Source organism: Sinocyclocheilus anshuiensis, unplaced genomic scaffold (genome assembly GCF_001515605.1).
Source record: "Sinocyclocheilus anshuiensis isolate Anshui unplaced genomic scaffold, SAMN03320099.WGS_v1.1 scaffold389, whole genome shotgun sequence".
Classification (NCBI taxonomy): Eukaryota; Metazoa; Chordata; class Actinopteri; order Cypriniformes; family Cyprinidae; genus Sinocyclocheilus; species Sinocyclocheilus anshuiensis.
The window spans coordinates 407,972-422,631 of NW_015536494.1; the positions used below are offsets into that span (position 1 = coordinate 407,972).

The 14,660-nt window shown below is 35.7% G+C and overlaps 1 long non-coding RNA gene across 1 annotated transcript in view; it reads left to right on the forward strand.

Moving 5' to 3' along the window:
• LOC107686740 (uncharacterized) overlaps positions 1 to 13,745 on the forward strand; it is a 35,085-nt gene extending 21,340 nt beyond the window's left edge. The window contains exon 3 of the long non-coding RNA XR_001634066.1: positions 13,674 to 13,745. This is a non-coding gene — a long non-coding RNA (uncharacterized LOC107686740). The remainder of the gene's footprint in view (positions 1 to 13,673) is intronic.
• The last annotated feature ends 915 nt before the right edge of the window (positions 13,746 to 14,660 follow it).

The window sequence follows — 14,660 nt, forward strand, 5'->3', positions numbered from 1 at the left end:
CGCTCTTCGGAAGCCTGATTTATCATATTTGACATTCACATTTTAACATTTTTAAATTATGCATTGATAAGCAAGTAAATATAAGTTTATTCAGTCCAGTAAGTGTCACCTTGAAATATTACCAACATAAGTTATTCTTACATTTACTTATAAAAATCAGTAAAGATTTCACAGCAAAAAGACGTGTGTACCTGGTACATGTCTGGTACATTTTTAGAACTATACTAAATTCCATTTACTTGCTAAAAAAAGGATGAACTGTTGGTCAGACAACTGGAGGCATGCAGTAGATTGTGTACAACAGGTTTTTTTATCAAAGTTTTGATCGTGTTGATCATTTAGAGACCTTAGAAGTTTGTGTGTCAAATATGATACAGTAGGATTAAATATGAAGTGTGCAATTTCTGCTCCACAAGCAGCATCATAAAGAATGTTTTCAAACAATCAACTTTTGTCTTCCATTGCTTGGTCAAACAGGTTTTCCCGTCCACACCAATGCCATTGGCTGAGGCTGACCCAATCGCCGACTTAACTGGGCCACTGTGTTGAAATTCTGTTTGGTAACTTTAGTGGCAGAAAAATTACTACTACAACATGTTTAAAGCACACTTTTTGCATGAACAAACCTCTTTGTGTATTATGTGCTTTGCTGAAAGGCAAAACGGTCCAAATCAAACCACCAACTTTGTGCTTACCAGCCCTGAGTTTTAGCTGCTATGCCACACCACACCTGTCTGATTTCTTGTTTTTCGCATTTCCTTTTAATAATACATGACTGTTTCCTTCAGCGGCCAAAACTGTTATCTCTTCTCTTAACTGTTAGCAATTAGTGAGTGGATAATGGGTCCACAGCCACACCAGACACTCCTGGTCCTCATATGCACCAAGCCTGGTTCTGTCATTGACGCACAATCAGTAACCTCATCCTGTGTGTTTATGCGGCTGCAGTGCAGACGGCTGGTTTGGTGAGCAGGTGCAGCTGTCATGGAGAGAGTTCTGTAAGAACTGGGTCTGCGAGTTTGTTTTGAACAGAAAGGGTGTCACGGCCCTTAGGGCTTCACTGTGTAATATCACAATCAACGGTGCTTTTGTTTAACCCACGTCTGTTTTTAATGAAGATGTTGGTGGGGACTTTGGGTATCATGGGGTATTTCCCTGCTGAAAAGAGCAGCAAATGCTTTGTGTATTAACAAACACTCAGTATATCACAACAAATTGATGTTTCCATGTTTAAATTAAACTCATGTGCTAACGTAAGCTGGTCTTTTCAGGAGGGTTGCTCTTAAGCAGGGCTTTTCAAACTGGGTTCCAGGGGCCATGAGCTCGGGGGTGACCCTGCAAAAAAATTATTAAATATTATAAATATTATAAAATGATATATTTATTATTTATTTATTTACCTATTTATTTATATTAAACAAAATTGGTAGTCTTTCTAATTCATTCTGCTTTTTAAAGTTTGGTTGGAAATTGTGATTGTGATAATTTTGTTCTATTATTATTTGTATTGGGCCTAGTGAAAATGTTGACATAAGTAGAAATCTGAACTAGCTTAAAAATCCATACTCTTGAGCCTTAGAGTGTCTATAATAGTTTAAAATAAATTCTAAATAATAATTTTAAGGTTATTTCATTATTTAGAAGTATAAATTGGAATATAAAATTATAAATTTAAATTTATAAACATTTTTAAAGCATTTATTTTTTATCTAAATAATTTCAGAATAATATTTTAATAATTTTCTTTAGTTAAATGTCACCATAAAAGACAGTTTTAACAGTTTTTTTTAACAGAAAGTTCTTCTTCAATTCTGAAAGCAATTAATTAATTTAGAGCAATTTTGATAATATTTCTAATTCATAATTTCTAATTCTAAATTCATAATTTTGTTCTGTGGACAGCTATTTTTTACCATTAAAAAGTCTGCATATCCACCTTTTTCATGGGAATCATAATAAAACAAACAATAAAAATCAAATATTTTCCAGATAATATTTTAAATGTTTTTTGTTAACAACTCTTTATTGAATTTTCTTCTGGGAATAGTAATATAAAACAGACAGCAACTGTGTAAATTTAGAACCCACCCCAACCCATCCCAACCCTGGTAGACTTTAAAAAAATAAAAATAAATAAAAAAATAAAAATAATCATAATCATAAAAATAAAAATATGTATATATAAAAAATAAATAAGTAAATAAATAGTAATTATAAAAGTAAATAAATTAATAATAATAGATAAATAAATAGCAATAAAATTATTTTTACAAAGATTTTAGAAAAGCTGACACCAGATAATATTTTTTAAGTAAAATGACAATATAAAAGTTATTTCGTTTTGAAAACAACTATTTCATTTAGTTTGTCCATTGCATGTATTTACAGTATTTACAATATTACAGTACTTGTCTTACACAGAATAAATATTTTTATATTTCAGGAAGGGGGTCCCTTGCAAAGGGATTGTCATAGTTGAGGGTCTTTGTTTGAAAGTTTGAAAACCACAGTTTTAAAGAGCATGCGAATGTTGACAAAGGATTCAATCATTGACAGGAGAAGAACGCATCGTCAGCCGTAATGATGGATAAAAGCCATCTTGATGATTTTTCTCTCTGCTCCATGGTGCTACTGTGGTGAAAAGGCTTAGAGTTTGGAATGTCTTGTTTAGGTTTGGGGTGATTTAGGGCTATGGAGATGAGTGCTGAGGATGCTCTTTGCTGCTCTGTCATATGTCAGCAGTAGAGGGAGAGAGAGAGAGAGAAAACCATGGTACTTTACCTCTGCTCAGCTCAAGTTTAGAGATCCTGGTGAGAGCCAGGGATTAACTTTGGCTCCTGACTTCAGATTCCACTGGCTGGGGGTTTGAAGGTCTGGGGTCACTGACTGATTAGATGAGACTTGGTGTCTGCTCTTGACCCATCTCTGGCATAGTAACACTAAAGGGTGAGCTCACTAAAAAGAGACACTTTAAATGCATAGTATTTCAGTGCAAAAACCTGCATCTCATTCACTATAACCTGCAAGTATTTTCATTAATGTATTGTTTGTTTTGTGCAATAACATCTGCTTTTTTATGTAAATTATGTTTGGTACTTATGCCATTTTTTATCTATTGAGTTCTGGAGTGTCTAAAATCATTTTAAAATAAATTGTAAATAATATTTTCATGATTATTTAATCATTTTCAAGTATAAATGTAAACATAGCATTATACATTTAAATAAAAAAAAGATATGTATCTTTTTATTTTGGTCTCAGTGAAAATGCTGACGGCAAGAAGAAATCTAGCAGAAAATTTAGGGCTTATTGTTGAGCCCTCAATATAAAATGTGTACTAATATTCACTTGTACCATACATATTTTATGCATGCCATTTCATTAGTAGATGCCAGATTTTCATAAACCAGCTGATCATGTCAGACAAAGTGGTGCATTAAAAACATCTCTGTTCTTCCCTGACCTTTCTTTACGGGTCTTCATAATTTGCAGAAGCCTTCCTAACTCTAAACATCTTCCCTTACTATATCACTCAGCAGTGAGATCAAAAGAGCGTGCGGTGGCCACGATGAATGTACGAGTGCTGCAGACTCACAAATAGCCTACATTGAAGGAGAAAGAAAAGAACAGGAGATAGAGAAAGTGAAAACAGGCTTGCTTTCCCAGACTGTGGCGATAGACTTATCTGCTACGGGACAGTTGGGCAGGCCTGGCCCAGCTTATAGGTTCTCGTTATGAGCAGCCAGCCAATAAAAGATAAGTCTGTGAGCATATCTGTGCCTTCCTTAGCGGAGAGTACACTAATGTTCTTGCTGCAGATATTAATTATGTCACAAATACTCTTGTGCCACTAGTCTCACGAAACAGACTCCCAGGTCCCATATATTGTACCTTCTTCCTTTTTCTAACATACAGCTGGGAATGAGGAAGTGCTTCTTTTTCAAAATTCTTTCCATTTTTAAACCTTCTGTGTGTGATGCAGAAACGCCACTGTAACATCTCTACTGAATCTACACCGTGAAACAGAGCAGTGTTGATTTAACTTGTGAAAAGATAGCAGCCACAGTATAAAATAATATCAATGTACAACATTACATTTATCAATAATAATCACAATAAAATTTTGACTTTTTCCATCAAGCTATTAGTCTGTGGAGATTTATATTGAAATTAGTATTCATTTGATGTACAGTCCTGTACATTGTACAATTCCGGTTGCAGAGCCCCCGCAGCAGGGCGACTGGGTGACTATGAGGCAACATTGTCGCGGGACAAAACCAAGCGGCAACCTTCTGGTCTCTCTCTTGAATCCAACATGGAAGTGACTTAAACTGCTATTCATCGACTGGCCGCTAGAGACTGGCTCCAAAAGAGAGTCAATCCTTCCATGTTAAAACTTTACAGCAAAAAAAAAAAAAAATGTTTACAGCCTGGTACAAAAAGAGGTTTTGGTCTAAATAGCTAATTTTGCCCTTCATGACAACTGTGAGGAGGGTGATTTTTTTTTATAACTCATCCGCATAAATAATATTAAGCCTTAAAGTTCTGCATTATTAAGGGCGTGGCCACTTGAGTGACAGGTGGATTGCCGCTGCTGCTAACTTGATCACGTCGAGCTAGGCGGGTGTGGTTTCAGCAACCAGGCACCTCAGCTCCACTCACGTCCCGCCTCTTTGCCCATTTTCAATTATCCAGGAGTGACGCGCTGCCAAGATGGCGATGGCCGGCTCCGCCCACTTTGGGCTTCAAAAATGCTCTTCAGAAACCTACGGGTGGTGTCACAGACACTACATCCATTGTTTTTTTCAGTCTATGGACAAAACACTGCTCTTCCGTTCCAATCAAAACATTAAACAGGTTCTCCCCACTCAGTGACGCACCCACTGAGAGACCTGATGAAAGTGCCCTAGTTATTGCCGATTCTATTGTACGGAACGGGAAAATAGAGACACCAGGCAGCCACCATACTGCAATGTTTACCGGGAGCCAGAGCACCTGAAATCTTGGCAAATTTAAAAGTGCTGGCTAATGCTAAACTTAAATTCATAGGATTAACGTAAGACTGACGTAAGTTATTCACGTCGCCACTAATGATGTCTGACTTCGCCAGTCGGAGATCACTAAAAGTAACATTAAAGAGGTGTGTGAACTTGCAAGTACGATGTCAGACTCTGTAATATGCTCTGGTCCCCTCCCTGCTTACAGTGGTGATGAGATACATAGCAGACTGTCGTCACTCAATGGTTGGATGTGCTGCTGTCCGCAGAATAACATAGGTTTCATAGACAATTGGACGAGTTTTTGGGGCAGACCTGACCTGTTGAAAAGAGATGGTCTTCATCCCTCCAGGGGTGTTGCCGCTCTTCTCTCTAGAAATATGGCACATAGTCTTAGAGTTGGTACTTGACTTACTGGGGCCCAGGTCAGGAACCAGACAGACTGGCTAAACCGACCGTCTGCTAGCCGCCTCACGTCACAGAAGTTCGCAGAAGTTAATTCTCAGCACATAGAGACTCTTTCACCTAGATATCACACTATAGAGACTGTGTCTGTTCCCTGAACTAGCAAATACAAAAAACGTCCAAACCAATTTAAGGGTAACAATTTAATTGATGTTCAACAAATAATAAACAGATATAACACAGATAAACAAATAATAAAGCTCGGATTAATGAATATTAGATTCCTTTCTATGAAAGCGCTTTTTGTTAATGATATGATCACAGATCAAAACCTAGATGTGCTCTATTTGACAGAAACCTGGCTAAAACCAGATGATTCCATTACTTTAAATGAGTCTATCCCCCAAGATTACTGTTATAAACATGAGCCGCATCCAAAAGTTAAAGGAGGAGGTGTTGCTACAATTTATAGCAATATTTTCATTATTTCTCAGAGGTCTGATTTCAAGTATAATTCGTTTGAAGTAATGGTGCTTTATGTAACATTATCTAGTGTAATAAATGTTAATGAAAAATCCCTATTGACATTTGTACTGGCTACTGTATACAGGCCACCAGGGCACCATACAGACTTTATCAAATATTTTGCAGATTTTCTGTCTGAGTTAGTGCTGGCTGCAGATAAAGTCTTAATTGTTGGTGATTTTAATATCCACATAGATAATGAAAAGATGCATTGGGATCAGCATTTATAGACATTCTAAATTATGTTGGGGTTAGACAACACACATCAGGACCTACTCATTGTCGTAATCATACTCTAGATTTAATACTGTCACATGGAATTGATGTTAATGGTGTTGAAATTCTGCAGCAGAGCGATGATACCTCGGATCATTATCTAGTCTTGCGTGTACTCCATATAGCTAAAGCTGCTAATTCAACTCCTTGTTACAAATATGGTATAGAACCATCACTTCTACCACAAAAGACTGCTTTGTAAGTAATCTTCCTGACGTGTCTCAATTCTTCAGCATATCCAATAGCTCAGAAAAACTTGCTGTAGCAGAAACTATGGACTCTCTCTTTTTTAGCAATTTAGATAAGGTTGCTCCTTTACGCTTAAAGAAGATTAAGGAAAACAGTCTGACACTGTGGTATAACGAGCACACTCGAACACTAAAGAGAGCAGCCCGGAAAATGGAGCGCAGCTGGAAGAAAACAAAACTAGAGGTGTTTTACATTGCATGGAGGGAAATTACCTCCTCCTACAGAAAAGCCTTAAAAACGGCTAGATCTGCTTACTTTTCATCTCTTTTAGAAGAAAACAAACACAACCCCAGGTATTAATTCAATACAGTAATGACTTTATGAACTTCTTTACTTCCAAGATCGATACTATTAGAGATAAAATTATAACCATGCAGCCTTCAGCTACAGTATCGCTTCAGATAGTGCACTATAGATCCCCTGAGGAACAAATCCACTCATTCTATGCTATAGGAAAGGAAGAATTGTACAAACTTGTTAAACCATCTAAAGCAACAACATGTATGTTAGACCCTATACCATCTAAGCTAAAAGAGGTGCTTCCAGAAGTCATAGATCCTCTTCTGAATATTATTAATTCATCATTGTCATTAGGATATGTCCTAAAAACCATCAAACTGTCTGTTATTAAGCCTCTCATGAAAAAAACACAACTTGATCCTAAAGAATGTTAATTACAGACCGATCTCAAATCTCCCTGTTCTGTCAAAGATACTAGAAAAGGCAGTATCCTCACAACTATGTTTCTTCTTAGAGAAAATTGGTATCTGTGAGGATTTCCGGTCAGGATTAAGACCGTATCATAGTACTGAGACTGCTCTCATCAGAGTTACAAATGACCTGCTCTTATCATCCGATCATGGTTGTAACTTTCAATTAGTGCTACTGGATCTTTGTGCTGTGTTCGACATCAACCATGAAATTCTTTTGAATAGACTAGAAAATTATGTTGGCATTAGAGGAATTGCATTGGCATGGTTCAAATCATACTCTGACCATCATCATTTCATAGCAGTGAATGATGAGGTATCATATCATTCACAAGTGCAGTATGGAGTACCACAAGGCTCAGTACTAGGACTGTGGCTTTTCATGCTTTACATGTTACCCTTGGGAGATATCATCAGCAAACATGGTGTTAGCTTTCACTGTTATGCTGATGACACTCTGAGCTATATATTTCTTCACGGCCCGACGAAACATACCAGGTTGCAAAACTAATGGAATGCATAGTTGATATAAAAAAACGGAATGACTAGTAATTTCCTACTGCTGAATTCTGAAAATGTTAGATGTCAGTTATCGGACCAAAAACCTCTGCATGTAATAACCTAGAACACTGTCTAACACTTGATGGCTGCTCTATCAATTCTTCATCATCAGTTAGGAACTTTCTTTCTAGCATTTGTAAAACCACATTTTTCCTTCTTAAAAATATATCTAAATTATGACCTATGCTTTCAATGTCAAATGCAGAAATGTTAATTCATACATTCATGACCTCAATGTTAGATTATTGTAATGCTTTATTGGGTGGTTGCTCTGTGCACTTCATAAACAAACTCCAGCTGGTCCAAAATGCAGCAGCTAGAGTTCTTACTAGAATCAGAAAGTATGACCATATTAGCCTGGTTCTGTCAACACTGAACTGGCTCCCTTTTAAACATCATATACATTTTAAAATCTTGCTAATTACTCATAAAGCCCTGAATGGTTTAGCTCATCAGTACTTAAGCGAGCTCTTTTTGCATTATAGTCCTTCACGTCCACTGCAATCTCAAAATTCTGCCCATTTGATAATAACTAAAATATCAAAATCAACTGCGGGTGGCAGATCCTTTTCCTATTTAGCGCCCAAACTCTGGAACAATCTACCTAACATTGTTCGGGAGGCAGACACACTCTGTCAGTTTAAATCTAGATTAAAGAGCCATCTCTTTAACCTGGCGTACACATAACACACTATCACATTTCTATAATTCAAATCCGTTAGATGGTTAGGCTGCATTAATTAGGTCAACCAGAACCAGGAACACTTCCCATAACACACAATGTACTTGTTACATTGTAAGAAGAATGGCATCTACGCTAATATTAGTCTGTTTCATTCCTATTCCGAGGTCACCGTAGCCATACGTATCCAGTCTGTATCCAGATCAGATGGTCGCTGTAGCCACCCGGATTCAGTGTGTATCCAAACCAGATGGTGGATCAGCACCTAGAGACGACCTCTACAGCCCTGAATGTGAAGTGAAGTGAAATGTCAGCGGAGACCATGTCAACTAGATGAGCCCCAGAGACAGATCCCCTGCAAAGACCTCGTCACCAAGATGGACGTTGGCACAAGACCACGAGAACCAGACAAGTCCTCTGCTCAATCTGATTTGTGTTGCAGCCTGAAATTAATCCACACCATGCTGGTTTCATCTGGCCAGTGGAGAACCGGCCCCCCCAACTGAGCCTGGTTTCTCCCAAGGTTTTTTTCTCCATTTCTGTCACCGATGGAGTTTTGGTTCCATGCCATTGTCACCTTTGGCTTGATTAGTTGGGGACACTTCATTTCTGGCAATATTGTTGATTTGACTGCACAGACACTATTTGAACTGAACTGAGCTGGATGATGACATCACTGAATCAATGATGAACTGACTTTAAGTGAAAAATTGAGTGTTAACTATTGTCCTCTTGCATTATTTACACTATTTTATGTTTAATACTGTAAAGCTGCTTTGACACAATATGTATAGTATAAAGCACTATATAAAATATAAATAAAGGTGACTTGAGTTGACTTGACGTGTGTTTATCTATCACAATTTTTTTTCCTGCCATAGAATAAAAAAAAGGCAATTGTGAGTTAAAAAGCAGAAAATTGTGAAATATAAATGAGCAATTCTGAGGGTAAAAAAAAAACAAAACAGAATTGTGAGTTTATATAGAAAAAAGAAAAGGAAAAAGTCCCAATTATGAGATAGAAACCCAGAATCTTGTGAAAATTGTGAGATAAAAAGTCGCAAAACCTTTTTTTTTTCTACCCAGTGGTAGAAACATGCTTCCATAATTACTGAATTGAATACGTATATGCTGCCTCTGAAAAAAACCTGTGAAAAGCCAATAAGTTTGTTTGAAAAAATCTTATGATGAATATATGATAAAAATAATAAACATACTAGGATGTTTTAGTTCCATAAAATGCACAGCTCTGTTAATCAGCCATTTTTGTGATTTGTTCTTTAAAATTCCTGTCAAATTGTAGTCGGATGATGCAGACTTGTCAGTCACATCCCCAAGGCAGGACTCCCTCTATTCAACATATGCACTGGGAATAGTTATATCAGGTCACGGAGAGTCAATCCTGTTACAGATGAAAATGTAGCTCTTATTGATCCCGCAGGCTTTTATTGATTTTAGTCTTTTCTTGTTTCGTCTTCCCCTCCTGCATGTTCTACTTTTACCTTTTCCTTTCTTTCATTCTCCTGTCATTCTCTCTATTGTCTAACTCTTGTCTGCTCATTCGGTCTCTCTCTCTCTTTTTCTCTTTTTATTTTCCTGTATGGATTCCTCAGTCAATTTGTTTACCAACCACTGTAACTACATCCATTAGTCTGACCCTAAGAGCTTGAGGACAGCTCTGTGACAGCCATCAGACTAATGCAGCTCTGACACAATAATTACACAATGACCTAAAGAAAGGGCCCTGCTGTCCCGTTGTATGCGTGGCAAGCAAACCTGGTTACCACGTCTAAGGTTTTGACCACTGCCACCCCCATAACCCACAAGCTCCAACAAAGCCACTCGGAGACGCATGTGTTTGTATGACAAAGGAGAAATGAGGCTGTATGTTGATCACTTCTTCTTGTTTTGCTAACAAGACTGATCAAATGACCCTATTAGTTTTACTTGTTTTTGGCAGAACCAATGTTTTCAAAGTTGTTTCCTCTGTCTTTGTATCGTTTCTAAAAATCTTTAAGTTTCAGCTCTGATTTAACTTGAATCAGTCGAATTCAGTGATGCAGGATGCAAGTCTATTATAATGAAGGCCTTGTGTATTAGTGATTTTTGACATAGTAAAGAGATGTTGGTAACCATGAAAGCAAAATTATAGATAAATTATTTTATAATAACCAAGTCCAAGTTTTCAACACTAGAAATATGCACAGCAATTTTAATGTATACTGTTGCATTCAATTCAGTGCAAGTATTTAATTAAGACTTGGATTACAAATTACTTAAGTTAATAATATAATTAATATGTTTTTTATAAATGAGATATTTACAAATGTTATTTGTTTACTTTAAAATGTTTAAAGTTTCAATTATTAACCACACAAACAAGCCTTATTATTTTGTACAATTTGTTTTTTAACATGTACAAAACTCTGTGTCTTCATTTATTTTATTTTATTGCTTTCATAAAGCATTTCATAAAGTTTTTATAAATGAGATATTTACAATTGTTGTTTATTTATTTATAAAATTAAAGGTTCTACTATTACACAAACAAGCCTCTTTATTTTGGACAATTAATTTTTTAATATAAACAAATATTTTATTTTATTTTATTTTATTTTATTTTTTTGCTTTTATAAAAAGACGGCAACAACAGTGTAATAAAAATACCAGTGACCATAAAATAATTACATTTATTAATAATAATAATCAAAATATAATAAATAATTTTTCCACCAAGCAATATAGTTCATTAGTCTAACTGTGTTTATATAGTAGTATGGTAGATTGATGTTAATATTCAATTGATGTTAAGTCACAAGTGTGTTTTTCAACTATTTTACAGTGACTTTGAATGTGCAACTCATCCACCCTGCTGTGAGAACATCTGTAAGAACATGCTGGTCTGTTGGCTGGTTTTACAGCAGCTAAGACCAACAGACCAGGACGGTTAGGTTTTATATTAATTTCCATCTGTTTTTAAGTGACTGTAAATAATCATGATACTTGAATGGTTTCATCCTATTTTTTGGCTAAATAATATGAATGAATTTTCCATACGGATTTTTCACAGGTGTTTTACCTGTATTTTAATTTGCACACTGCATTATGTTTTAGAGTTCAAGGACATGTCTGTAAACTTAACGTATAGTGTCCTGGCACAAAATTACCAGTACCTTTTCTCTTTTTTTCTGCAGATTTTTTCTCACAGTGTAGCATCCAAACATGTCCTTTGCAGTTCCATTTTCACATGCGTGTCTCCTTGTACTCTGATCTCAGTCTTTACCTCTGCTATGAGGTATGAGCCCCTCTCAGCACTCGCTAATGACGGACAGCTGAAGGCACACTTTCAGGACTCCAATCAAATTTACAGCCTTCTAATTGGATTAGAGGAAGCCGGGGGGAGGGCTTTTATATCTGTCTTCCTTTCTCTTTTTGTCCTCTTGTTTGCGCTTTGGCCTGCGTGCCAGGGTGGCTTGCAGTGGTCTGAGTGATGGACAAAAGGAGGAGCTGTTAGCGGAGCTGGGGGTTTGAGCCGAGCCAACGAGGGCCATATCTGCCACTCTGCCGCAGAGGCATGGCTGCTGCAGTCCATTGTGATGGGTGACAATGTTTTGTCTGCAGGCTGAGGATCTGTCCACAGACCGGCTGAATGATAAGATCCTTTTCACGGATGACATAGAGAGCAGAAAGTAAAAAAGCAGGGCAAAGAGTGAAACATCACTTAGCTCATTCCCGCACTGCCAGTGCATCCATTGTCCTGTAGCACGAGTTCAACACCAGACAAAGCATGTCACTCCTTGTTTCTTTAGTGCAAATAGCAGAACTAAAAATAGAAACGATCATCAGCCAGAGCAGAAATCGTACATTAAGGGATGTTGAACAATAGAAACTTTAGTGTATTAAAAAAAGAAGGATTTTACAGCCATTTCGTTATAAGACCAAAAAAGTACGCTATGGTTCAAAAGTAACCAAGTAAATAATACTTTTATTCTGCAAGGACCAATTAAATGGATCAAAAAGTGATAGGAGAGACATTTATAATGTTACAAAATATTTCTGTTTTAAATAAATGCTGTTCTTTTGGACATTCTACTCATCAAATTATACTGAAAGAAATGTCTCCACAAAAATATTAAGCAGCTCAGCTGTTTTCAACATTAATAATAATAATAATGATTAGAATAAATTATTCTTCAACAGCAAATCAGCATTTATAATGATTTCGGAAAGATCAAGTGACACTGAAGACTGAAGTATTGATGCTGAAAAATCAGGAATAAAATATATAATAATATAATTTAAAATATAATACAATAGAAATAATTTAAGTTGTAAAAAAAAAAAAATCTGTATAGTAATGGAAAAGTCAAACCAGTGTAGAATGGTTAGGTTTTATATTCATTTCCATCTGTTTTTACGTGACTATTTGATATTTGAATGTTTCATCGTATTTTTTTTTCAGCACTGAAAAACACGACACAATATACTGTTTTAATATGAATGTTCACTGACATTTCTTTTAACCCTAAAACACATAGCAATGCATGATTCAAAATACATGTAAAACACCTGTAAAAAAAAAATCTATAGATCTTTCATATTAGCACTATTAACACATATGTGAACTATTTTTACAGACTTTCCTTATAGTGTAATATTTCCCAATATTACGTTTTTTTTACTGTATTTATATCAAACAAATGCAGCCTTGGTGAACATAAGAAACTAAAACATTCAAAAAATGACCAACCCCAAACCTTTGAACAGTATTGTGTATTTGCAGAGTTCACAGGTGCTTATTCTTAAAATTAACAACCCCTTCAAATACATACACATGCAATCGACTGGCCGCATGGTGACTGTCTTCCTGTCAGTGCTTTGTTCTGTTTCCTTCCAGGTTTTATGATCAAAGTGTGCAGAAAAGGCCATCAGCACCTCAATTAAATTAGTTTGAGAGGTTACATAGAACAGCCATTGGCGACCACAGCTTCAGTGCTGCTTGCGGTGCATGTGTTCATGTCTGTCAGAGCGAGTGGATTTAAATGCACACGCGAGGGCCTTGCTTTGCCCCTATAGAGAGGTGACAGCGAACACACTTGTCACTTTCTGAATTGTCAGCAGTGTTGCTAGTGTTCCTGACACTCCAGCACGTTTTTTGGGCTGGTCTGTGGGAATGGGCAGGAATAGCTTCCTCTATCAGTTAGTTCACACAAGATCCTGTCACCTTCCTCATCACACACCTAACCGCTGCCATTCTTATCCCAGCAGGGCCCATGGTGATCTGCATGCCACTATATGGACACTGTCCATGCTGACCACAGGACTAGAAACCCAGAGCACTGCGTGGGGCACCATAGATAAGTGCACTCTGCTGCCTGAAAGCTTAAAACAGGGACTTAAAACAGTCTCAATTAAGTGTAAGTTATTAAAAACTTTATACAATAAGCAATGAATGGTACTTTTGACATTCAGTGGTACTTTTGACGTTTATTTTTAAGTACATATGCATAAAATGAAGATGAAGCCATTTTATTTTACATCAGGGTAGTCCACCATGTCCGGATCACATGACCAGCTGATTAAATAACCAGCTAGTAGATTAATAATTGACACAAAAATTAATAAATTTCACAAACCCCTGGGGTTAATAAAGAGCTAATAATTAATTGGCAAATTAAAAACATTATTTAATTAATTAAAATAATAATTTTTTTTATTAAATAATTAAAAAATAAAAACAATCAAAATAAAAGTCTTACTAAAAAATAAATATTTTATTTGTTTACCTGCATGTCACATGACCAGCTAAATAACCAGCTGTGGAATGAATTATTAATTGACATGAAAGTAAATTTCACAAACCCCTATGGTCAATAAAAATATAATAATTTTACAAACCCCTTGGGTTAATAAAATGCTAATAATTAATTATTAAATACAAAAAATAATACAAATTATTTAATTAAAAATAGTAATATAGTAAACAATACTAATTATTTAATTAAAAATAATCAATTATAAAATATTTCAAGTAAATTTAATTAAAAATAATTTAACAAATAAAAGCAAAATCAAAATAAAACAAATAAAAAAAATATTAAAATGTTTTTATCTGCATTTCACGTGACCTGATGATTGAAAATAACCAGCTGTGGAATAAATTAATAATTGACACAAAAATTAATAAATAAAAATGTTTTTAAATTTTAAAGTAAATAATTAATTAATTGAAAAAAAATAAAATGCACATTTTAA